The sequence below is a fragment of the Trachypithecus francoisi genome, unplaced genomic scaffold (genome assembly GCF_009764315.1).
Source record: "Trachypithecus francoisi isolate TF-2019V2 unplaced genomic scaffold, Tfra_2.0 Lachesis_group6, whole genome shotgun sequence".
NCBI classification, from domain to species: domain Eukaryota; kingdom Metazoa; phylum Chordata; class Mammalia; order Primates; family Cercopithecidae; genus Trachypithecus; species Trachypithecus francoisi.
This window is the reverse complement of record NW_022681471.1, coordinates 66,414,953-66,427,088: the sequence shown is the minus strand read 5'-3', so window position 1 is coordinate 66,427,088 and position 12,136 is coordinate 66,414,953.

Genomic DNA, 12,136 nt, shown 5'->3' with positions numbered 1-12,136 from the left:
TGACATTTTTGGGGAGAGCCGTGGATCTCCCAAGGCAGAGGTTGAGATCCGAGAACCGACAGACTGCCTGCTCAGGTGGGTCCCTGACCCCTGAGTAGCCTAGCTGGGAGACATCCCCCACTAGGGGCAGTCTGACACCCCACACCTCACAGGGTGGAGTCACCCCTGAGAGGAAACTTCCAAAGGAAGAATCAGACAGGTACACTCGCTGTTCAGCAATATTCTATCTTCGGCAACCTCTGCTGCTGATACCCAGGCAAACAGGGTCTGGAGTGGACCTCAAGCAATCTCAAACAGAACAACAGACAGTCCTTCTGACTGTCAGACGGAAAACTATCAAACAGGAAGGACACCTATACCAAAACCCCATCAGTACGTCACCATCATCAAAGACCAGAGACAGATAAAACCACAAAGACGGGGAAGAAGCAGGGTAGAAAAGCTGGAAATTCAAAAAATAAGAGCTCATCTCCCCTGCAAAGGAACGCAGCCCATCGCCAGCAACGGATCAAAGCTGGTCAGAGAATGACTTTGACGAGATGAGAGAAGAAGGCTTCACTCCATCAAACTTCTCAGAGCTAAAGGAGGAATTACGTACCCAGCGCAAAGAAACTAAAAATCTTGAGAAAAGAGTGGAAGAATTGACAGCTAGACTAATAATGCAGAGAAGATCATAAACGAAATGACAGAGATGAAAACCATGACACCAGAAATACGTGACAAATGCACAAGCTTCAGTAAACGACTCGATCAACTGAAGAAAGAGTATCGCGATTGAGGATCAAATGAATGAAATGAAGCGAGAAGAGAAAACCAAAAGAAAAAAAAGAAGAAAAAGAAATGAACAAACCTGAAAGAAGTATGGGATTATGTAAAAAGACCAAATCTACCTCTAATTGGGGTGCCTGAAAGTGAGGGGGAAAATGGAACCAAGTTGGAAAACACTCTTCAGGATATCATCCAGGAGAACTTCCCAACTAGTAGGGCAGGCCAACATTCAAATTCAGGAAATACAGAGAACGCCACAAAGATACTCCTCCAGAAGAGCAACTCCAAGACACATAATTGCCACCATTCACCAAAGTTGAAATGAAGGAAAAATCTAAGGGCAGCCAGAGAGAAAGGTCGGGTTACCCACAAAGGGAAGCCCATCAGACTAACAGCAGATCTCTCGGCAGAAACTCTACAAGCCAGAAGAGAGTGGGGGCCAATATTCAACGTTCTTAAAGAAAAGAATTTTAAACCCAGAATTTCATATCCAGCCAAACTAAGTTTCTTCAGTGAAGGAGAAATAAAATCCTTTACAGATAAGCAAATGCTTAGAGATTTTGTGACCACTAGGCCTGCCTTACAAGAGACCCTGAAGGAAGCCCTAAACATGGAAAGGAACAACCGGTACCAGCCATTGCAAAAACATGCCAAAATGTAAAGACCATCGGGCTAGGAAGAAACTGCATCAACTAACGAGCAAAATAACCAGTTAATATCATAATGACAGGATCAAGTTCACACATAACAATATTAACCTTAAATGTAAATGGACTAAATGCTCCAATGAAAAGACACAGACTGGCAAAAGGATAAAGAGTCAAGACCCATCAGTCTGCTGTATTCAGGAGACCCATCTCACACGCAGAGACACACATAGGCTCAAAATAAAGGGATGGAGGAAGATCTACCAAGCAAAGGAGAACAAAAAAAAGCAGGGGTTGCAATCCTACTCTCTGATAAAACAGACTTTAAACCATCAAAGATCAAAAGAGACAAAGAAGGCCATTACATAACGGTAAAGGATCAATTCAACAGGAAGAGCTAACTCTCCTAAATATATATGCACCCAATACAGGAGCACCCAGATTCATAAAGCAAGTCTTAGAGACCTACAAAGAGACTTAGACTCCCATACAATAATAATGGGAGACTTCAACACTCCACTGTCAACATTAGACAGATCAACGAGACAGAAAGTTAACAAGGATATCCAAGAATTGAACTAATCTCTGCACCAAGCGGACCTAATAGACATCTATAGAACTCTCCACCCCAAATCAACAGAATATACATTCTTCTCAGCACCACATCGCACCTATTCCAAAATTGACCACATAATTGGAAGTAAAGCACTCCTCAGCAAATGTCAAAGAACAGAAATTATAACAAACTGTCTCTCAGACCACAGTGCAATCAAACTAGAACTCAGGACTAAGAACTCAATCAAAACCACTCAACTACATGGAAACTGAACAACCTGCTCCTGAATGACTACTGGGTACATAACGAAATGAAAGCAGAAATAAAGATGTTCTTTGAAACCAATGAAAACAAAGATACAACATACCAGAATCTCTGGGACACATTTAAAGCAGTGTGTAGAGGGAAATTTATAGCACTAAATGCCCACAAGAGAAAGCAGGAAAGATCTAAAATGGACACTCACATCACAATTAAAAGAACTAGAGAGGCAAGAGCAAACACATTCAAAAGCTAGCAGAGGGCAAGAAATAACTAAGATCAGAGCAGAACTGAAGGAGATAGAGACACCAAAAAACCTCCAAAAAATCAATGAATCCAGGAGTGGTTTTTTGAAAAGATCAACAAAATTGACAGACCGCTAGCAAGACTAATAAAGAAGAAAAGAGAGAGGAATCAAATAGACGCAATAAAAAATGATAAAGGGGATATCACCACTGAGCCCACAAAAATACAAACAACCATCAGAGAATACTATAAATGCCTCTACGCAAATCAACTAGAAAATCTAGAAGAAATGGATAATTTCCTGGACACTTACACTCTCCCAAGACTAAACCAGGAAGAAGTTGAATCCCTGAATAGACCAATAACAGGCTCTGAAATTGAGGCAACAATTAATAGCCTACCCACCAAAAAAAGTCCAGGACCAGATGGATTCACAGCTGAATTCTACCAGAGGTACAAGGAGGAGCTGGTACCATTCCTTCTGAAACTATTCCAATCAACAAAAAAAGAGGGAATCCTCCCTAACTCTTTTTATGAGGCCAACATCATCCTGATACCAAGTCTGGCAGAGACACAGCAAAAAAAAGAGAATTTTAGACCAATATCCTGATGAACATCGATGCAAAAATCCTCAATAAAATACTGGCAAACCGGATTCAGCAGCACATCAAAAAGCTTATCCACCATGATCAAGTGGGCTTCATCCCTGGGATGCAAGGCTGGTTCAACATTCGCAAATCAATAAAGTAATCCAGCATATAACAGAACCAAACACAAGAACCACATGATTATCTCAATAGATGCAGAAAAGGCTTTTGACAAAATTCAACAGCCTTTATGCTAAAAAACCTCAATAAATTCGGTATTGATGGAACGTACCTCAAAATAATAAGAGCTATTTATGACAAACCCACAGCTAATATCATACTGAATGGGCAAAAACTGGAAAAATTCCCTTTGAAAACTGGCACAAAACAGGGATGCCCTCTCTCACACTCCTATTCAACATAGTGTTGGAAGTTCTGGCTAGGGCAATCAGGCAAGAGAAAGAAATCAAGGGTATCCAGTTAGGAAAAGAAGAAGTCAAATTATCCCTGTTTGCAGATGACATGATTGTATATTAGAAAACCCCATTGTCTCAGCCCAAAACCTCCTTAAGCTGATAAGCAACTTCAGCAAAGTCTCAGGATACAAAATTAATGTGCAAAAATCACAAGCATTCTTATACACCAGTAACAGACAAGCAGAGAGCCAAATCAGGAATGAACTTCCATTCACAATTGCTTCAAAGAGAATAAAATACCTGGGAATCCAGCTTACAAGGGATGTAAAGGACCTCTTCAAGGAGAACTACAAACCACTGCTCAGTGAAATCAAGAGGACACAAACAAATGGAAGAACATACCATGCTCATGGATAGGAAGAATCAATATCGTGAAAATGGCCATACTGCCCAAGATTATTTATAGATTCCATGCCATCCCCATCAAGCTACCATGACTTTCTTCACAGAGTTGGAAAAAACTGCTTTAAAGTTCATATGGAAGCAAAAAAAGAGCCCACATTGCCAAGACAATCCTAAGTCAAAAGGACAAAGCAGGAGGCGTCACACTACCTGACTTCAAACTATACTACAATGCTACAGTAACCAAAACAGCATGGTACTGGTACCACAACAGAGATATAGACCAATGGAACAGAACAGAGTCCTCAGAAATAATACCACACATCTACAGCCATCTGATCTTTGACAAACCTGAGAGAAACAAGAAATGGGGAAAGGATTCCCTATTTAATAAATGGTGCTGGGAAAATTGGCTAGCCATAAGTAGAAAGCTGAAACTGGATCCTTTCCTTACCCCTTATACGAAGATTAATTCAAGATGGATTAGAGACTAAATGTTAGACCTAATACCATAAAACCTAGAAGAATATCTAGGTAGTACCATTCAGGACATAGGCATGGGCAAGGACTTCATGTCTAAAACACCAAAAGCAACGGCAGCAAAAGCCAAAATCGACAAATGGTATCTAATTAAACTAAAGAGCTTTTGCACAGCAAAAGAAACTACCATCAGAGTGAACAGGCAACCTACAGAATGGGAGAAAATTTTTGCAACCTACTCATCAGACAAAGGGCTAATATCCAGAATCTACAAAGAACTCAAACAAATATAGAAAAAAAACAAACAAACCCATCAAAAAGTGGGCAAAGGATATGAACAGACATTCTCAAAAGAAGACATCCATACAGCCAACAGACACATGAAAAAATGCTCATCATAACTCGCCATCAGAGAAATGCAAATCAAAATCACAATGAGATACCATCTCACACCAGTTAGAATGGCAATCTTTCGAAATCAGGAAACAACAGGTGTGTGGAGAGGATGTGGAGAAATAGGAACAGTTTACACTGTTGTTGGGATTGTAAACTAGTTCAACCATTATGGAAAACAGTATGGCGATTCCTCAAGGATCTAGAACTAGATGTACCATATGACCCAGCCATCCCACTACTGGGTATATACCCAAAGGATTATAAATTACTCTACTACAAGGACACATGCACACGTATGTTTATTGCGGCACTATTCACAATAGCAAAGACTTGGAATCAACCCAAATGTCCATCTGTGACAGACTGGTAAGAAAATGTGGCATATATACACCATGGAATACTATGCAGCCATCAAAAAGGATGAGTTTGGTCCTTTGTAGGGACATGGATGCAGCTGGAAACCATCATTCTTAGCAAACTATCACAAGAAGAGAAAACCAAACACCACATGTTCTCACTCATAGGTGGGAACTGAACAATGAGATCACTTGGACTCGGGAAGGGGAACATCACACACTGGGGCCTATCATGGGGAGGGGGGAGGGGGTGGGATTGCATTGGGGAGTTATGCATGATATAAATGATGAATTGATGGGTGCTGACGAGTTGATGGGTGCAGCACACCAACATGGCACAAGTATACATATGAAACAAACCTGCACGTTATGCACATGTACCCTAGAACTTAAAATATAATAAAAAAAAAAAAAGAAAGAAAATGTGGCACATATACACCATGGAATACTATGCAGCCATTAATAAAAAGGATGAGTTCATGTCATTTGTAGGGACATGATTGCAGCTGGAAACCATCATTCTCAGCAAGCTATCATAAGAACAGAAAAGCAAACACGCGTGTTCTCACTCATAGGTGGGAATGAATAATGAGAACACGTTGGACACAGCAGGGGGAACATCACACACTGGGGCCTGTTTGGATGTGGGGGGAGGGGGGAGGGATAGCATTAGGAGATATACCTAATGTAAATAATGAGTTAATGGGTGCAGCACAACAACATGGCACTTGTATACATATGCAACAAACCTGCACGTTGTGCACATGTATCCTGGAATATAAAGTATAATTTAAGAAAATAAAAGAGTCTGTCTACCTCTGCTACTAACCAGCTATGTGGCCTTGGACAGTTCCTTCACCTTTTAGGGTTTCAAAGTCCTCATCAGTGATATAAATTATCTAGACATTTGCTAAAAGACATAGTGTATACAGTGGCCATTTCCAAGAAAAAATGCCTTGAATTGGCTTATGTCAGCAAACTATAGAAGAAACACGATATATTAGGCCCCTGCTTGGATAGCCAATGCTTGCTTGCCAGCCTCCCCATTCCCTCCACCTTAGTTGCCTTCACCTGAACCAAAGAGTTTAGTCTAAGATGGAAGTTTACTGGACTACAAAATAGTTCATTTTTCGTCCTTATCAGCCTGCCCAGCTACTTAGGTCACAAGTCATATACTTGAAGACCCCGTGAGCTACCTAGGATTGCAATGCATTGTGGGCTGCAACAAAATGCAGCAAGATAACTCCCCCAAAAATAAAAATAAAAAAACACCTGAAGCCCCTACCCACAATCAATAGACCACCTCCAGGAAGATTGTGACCCTATATACTCAGTCTATGAGGAAACAGGAGAGGGACCTGCACACTAGGGGATAAATTGCTTGTTGAAACTGTGCTGGGTGTACCTGCTCATCAGACACCCAATCTTGCAAGAACATCATTAAAAGTCTCACTTTCACTGTTCTCTGAGTCTCTCTGAATCCATTGTTTGGGTTTGGATGGATGAGTGTTTCTCACAACCTGGTGGCCCGTATGGGGATCTCTCTATCTGTGTGGAGTGAGACACCGGCTGAGAGGGGAGATGTGTCCCACCAATTTAGGTGACCCAATCTGCCCAGGTGTCCCAGCTCCCCATAGAAGCCATAGAAAAAGCCAATACTGTTATTCAGGAAATAACAAAAGTGACACCGGGAGAAAAGCAGGCACCATGGCAACCAGGCAATCTCGTGCATGAGCCAAGGTAGGAAAATTGGACTATAAGTACTACCTTGGTTGTTGGGCATTTTTGGAGGTCTCAGGGTGTGCAGAAAACCTCCAGTAAGGGGAGTTGAGTACACAGGGGTGTGCAAGAAACCTCCAGTTAGGGGGGCTGAGTACACAGGGAAAGACTCAGACACAGAGACTAACAAAAATGGGAAACAGGAATTCTAGGCCTAGGAAACAAAGGAAAGAGGGAACTAAAAAGACCCCTTCTGACATTCTCCCAGATAGTTCATTGAGGAGAATGTTGCAGATTTGAAGGGATAATCCTCAAACCAGGGACAAGAAAAAGAAAAATGATAAAATATTGCTGTTTTATCTGGTCCAAAAAGCCCATTCGTCAGCGTTTGGTCTTTTGGCCTAAGTTTGGCTCAGATGAGGATTGGGTGTGCCAAGCTTTAATCCTCTATGTGAATAACAAAACCCCATCCTCACAAGAGGGGATGGGTTATGCTCTTTGCTGGATTAGTGAATTAACCCTCATGTTCCCCCTTAAAAAGAAAGGAAAAGAGCATAGTAAAAAGCTCTTACCAATAAAAGCCCTGGAATCTCTAACATGCTTGCTTCCTCCCCCAATACATCTCACAAAGTAGAGGACAGGGAAATCAGAGGGCAACAGAAAGGTCAGAGAAAGAGGAATCTGGGGGTTGTGAAGGAGCTAAACCCAATGCTTTCTTAAACCCTTGTCCAAACTTGAGGAAAGAATTAGAACAATACAAGAAGGATATTACAAATTTCCCTATTCCTTCTAAACAGCAGGTGTCTAACATGTACCCTTTTAGAGAAGGCCCTATGGAACAGGGAGAAGTTGGATTCTTGAGTAACAAGTACCGAGGTTAGGAACTTTAGAAAAAGGAAATGAGGCTACTCTTGGAAAATCCCCTCAGTTTAGCAGGGCAGCTAAATCAATTTTTAGGACTCAATTTTATACTTGGAATGAGATGATGTCAATCGTGAATATTCTGTTTACTGGAGAAGAGAGGAGAGTGATTAGAAGGACAGCCATAACGATTTGGAGAGGCAGCATCTTTAAGGCAAGTAATCCTGCCAGCTAAGTAGAAATTCCCAAATGTAAATCCCAGATGGGATAACAATAACCCCAGAGATCAGGCCCAAATGCAGAACCTAAGGAAACCAATACTTAAAAGATTAAAAAGTCCACTCCTAGAACAAAAAAATCTCAAAAGCGTTTGAGATCCAACAAGAAAAGAGGAGACTCCCTTTGCATTTCTGCAGAGGTTCATAGACCAAAAGAGAAAATATTCAGGATTAGAAGCAGAGGATCCAGTAAGGCAAGGCCTTTTAAAGATTAATTTTGTGACTGAAAGCTGGTCTAATATTACTAAGAAACTGCAAAAGATCAATGATGGAATCAAAAGCCCATAAGAAATTACTGAGGGAAGCCCAAAAGGTTTTGTAAGAAGAAAGAAAAGAGAAACTGAGAAATGAAGAAGGAGAAAAAGTAAATAAGGAAATTGGAAAGAGAAAGAGGAGGAAACAGCAAACACAGAGGACCAGAGAGAGAAAGAGGTAAGCTACTGACCTGAAAGCAGCAGAGAGCTGGCCATGCAGCTGCAGGCATGGGGCTGGCAGAAGCTGCAGAGCTGGACCAGACAGTTGAGATAAAAGTGGACAGTGTGAGAAAGCTGTTAATAAAAGTTGCTGCTGAATCTTTGTCATTTCGGCAGAGTTGTCTGTCTTTGCAGACAGATGAGGGGAGCCAGGGCACAGCACTGCTGAGCTCGTGCCCAGAGAGCAAAAGAGGAAGAAACTAACTGTAAGGAAGAAAGAAAACAGGGGTTGACAGAGAGAGATAGAAAAAGAAAATGAGCGAGAGAGAGACCAGAAAGACAGAGATCAAAGAGAGACACAGAAGGTGAGACTGGGGAGAAAGATAATGTAAAAGGAAGAAAGAGTACAAGAGGAAGTGAGAGGATGCGGAGATGCTGGCAGGGCTGAGAAAAGGATCTAGAGGCTCAAGCAACAAGGAGGTGCAGGGAAAGGGTGGAGTGTGGCCACTGAGGAGGGGCAGAGCCAGAAAACTGGGGGATGCAAGTGAGAAAGGGATGTGGAGGAGAGTGTAGAATCAGGCTGCTTGAGGGGTAGTGGGCTGCCTATAGCAAAGACTAGATGGCTGTATGTCAGGAGGCAAATAGAGAGGATTCAGGTTATGAAAGGGTAAATGGATAAGATGACCATTAAGGTTTTGTTGTTTTACTGAGAGGCTGTAAGTCCACCAGGGGAAGCTGTCAGTAAGGCTGCAGAGGTGCTGGGGAGCTACATGAGGAAGATCAGAACTAGTGTTGTAAACTCGAGTATAGAGCCAGCAAATCATGAGGAGGAGGGCTGCAGGGCTGTGTGGGGACTGTGGTTAACCGAAGAGGGTACACCCTGAAGAGGGGCCATGGCTGTTCAGCTGTTTCTACAGTACTGGCCCTGTGTTGCCAAATTGCATGCTTTGTCAGAGGCCAGAGTTCTGACGTTTTATGTGAAATGGAATTTTTTTTCTTTATTTCTTCTAAAAAAATGTGAGGGTTACATGTGCAGAATATGCAGGTTTGTTACATAGGTATACATGTGCCATGGTGGTTTGCTGCAACTAATGACCAATCCTCTAAGTTCCCACCCCTCATCCCCACCCCCCAACTAGTCCTGGTGTGTGTTGTTTCCCTCTGTGTCCATGTGTTCTCAATGTTCAACTCTCACTTACGAATGAGAACATGTGGTGTTTGGTTTTCTGTTCCTGTGTTGAGTTTGCTAAGGATAATGGCTTCCAGCTTCATCCATGTCCCTACAAAAAAAAATCTCATTCCTTTTTATTTCTCCACAGTATCTCATGGTGTGTATGTACCACATTTTAATTATCCACTCTGTCATTGATGGGCATGTGGGTTGGTTCCATGTCTTTGCTACTGTAAATAGTACTGCAATAAACATACATGTCCATGTGTCTTTATAGTAGAATGATTTATATTCCTTTGGGTATATACCCAGTAATGGGATTGCTGGGTCAAAAGGTTTTTCTGGTTCTAGATCCTTGAGGAATTGCCACACTGTCTTCCACAATGGTTGAACTAATTTACATTCCAACCAACAGTGTAAAAGTGTTCCTATTTCTACACAGCCTCGCCAGCATCTATTGTTTCCTGACTTTTAATAATTGCCATTCTGACCGATGTGAGATGGCATCTCATCGTGGTTTTGATTTCCATTTCTCTGATGATCAGTGATGTTGAGCTTTTGTTCATATGATTGTTGGCCACGTAAGTGTTTTCTTTTGAGAAGTATCTGTTCATATCCTTTGCCAACTTGTTGATGGGGTTGCTTTTTTTTCTTATAAACATGTTTAATTTCCTTGTAAATACTGGATATTAGACTTTGTCAGATGGGTAGATTGCAAAAGTTTTCTTCCATTCTATAGGTTGCCTGTTTATCCTGATGCTGGTTTCTTTTGCTGTATGGAAGCTTTTTATTTAATTAGATCTCATTTGTCAATTTTGGCTTCTGTTACAATGACTTTGGTGTTTTTGTAATTAAGTCTTTGTCCATGCCTATGTCCTGAATGGTATTGCCTATGTTTTCTTCTAGTTATTTTATTTTATTTTATTTTTATGGTTTTGGGTTTTACCTTTAAGTCTTCAATCCATCTTGAGTCAATTTTTGTATAAGGTGTAAGGAAGAGGTCCAGTTTCTGTTTTCCGCATATGGCTAGCCAGTGTTCCCAGCACCATTTATTGAATGGTAGATCCTTTTCCCATTGCCTTTTTTTTTTTTGTCAGGTTTGTTGAAGATCAGATGATTGTAGATGTGTGGTGCTGTTTCTGAGGCATCCGTTCTGCTCCACTGGTGTATACATCTGTTTTGGTGCCAGTACCATGCTGTTTTGGTTACTGTAGTCTTATAGTATAGTTTGAATTCAGGTAGTGTGATGCCTCCAGCTTTGTTCTTTTTGCTTAGGATTTTCTTGGCTATATGGGGCCTTCTTTGATTCTGTATAAAATTTAAAGTAATTTTTTGTAATTCTGTGAACAATATCAATGACAGTTTGATGGGAATAGCACTGAATTTATAAATTACATTGAGCACTATGGCCATTTTGACAATATTGATTCTATTTATGGAGATGGAATGCTTTTCCATTTGTTTGTGTCCTCTTCTTTCCTTGAGCAGTGGGTTGTATTTCTCCATGAAGAGGTCCTTTACATCCCTTGTTAGCTATAATCTTAGGTAATTTATTATCTTTGTAGTGATTGTAAAGGGGAGTTCCTTAACGATTTGGCTCTCTGCTTGCCTATTGTGGGTGTAAAGGAATTCTTGTGATTTTGGCACACTGATTTTGTATCCTGAGACTGCTGAAGTTGTTTATCACCTCAAGAAGTTTTTGGACTGAGATGATACGGTTTCCTAAATATAAAAGTATGTCATCTGCAGAGACAACTTAACTTCCCCTCTTCCTATTTGCATACCCTTTATTTCTTTCTCTTGCCTGACTGCCCTGGTCAGAACTTCCAATACTATGTTGAATAGGAGTGGTGAGAGAGGGCATCCTGTCTTGTACCAGTTTTCAAAGGGAATGTTTCCAGCTTTTGCCTATTCAATGTAACATTGGCAAGGGGGGGTTGTCATAAATAGCTCTTATTATTTTGAGATATGTTCCATCAGTACCTAGTTTATTGAGAGTTTTCAACATGAAAGGATATTGAAATTATCAAAGGATTTTTCTGCATCTCTGAGATAATTATGTGGTTTTTGTCTTTGGTCCTGTTATGTAATGGATTATGTTATTGATTTGCATATGTTGAACAAGTCTTCCATCGCAGGGATGACGCTGAATTGATCATGGTGGATAAGTTTTTGATGTGCTGCTGGTTTCAGTTTGCCAGTACTTTATTGAATATTTTTGCATGAACGTTCATCAGGGATATTGGCCTGAATTTTTTTATTGTTGTTGTGTCTCTGCCAGGTTTTCGTATCAGGATGATGCTGGCCTCGTAAAACGAGTTAGGGAGGAGTCCTTTCTTTTCAATTGTTTGGAATGGTTTCAGAAGGAATGGTACCAATTTCTCTTTGTATTTCTGGTACAATTCAGATGTGAATCCATCTGGCTGTGTGTGTGTGTTGTTGTTTGGCTTTTGTTTGTTTGTTTGCTTTGGTGGTAGGCTATTAATTACTGGCTCAATGTCAGAACTTGTTATTGGTTTATTCAAGGATTCAAATTCTTCTTCCTAATTTAGACTTGGAAGGGTATATGAGTCCAGGAA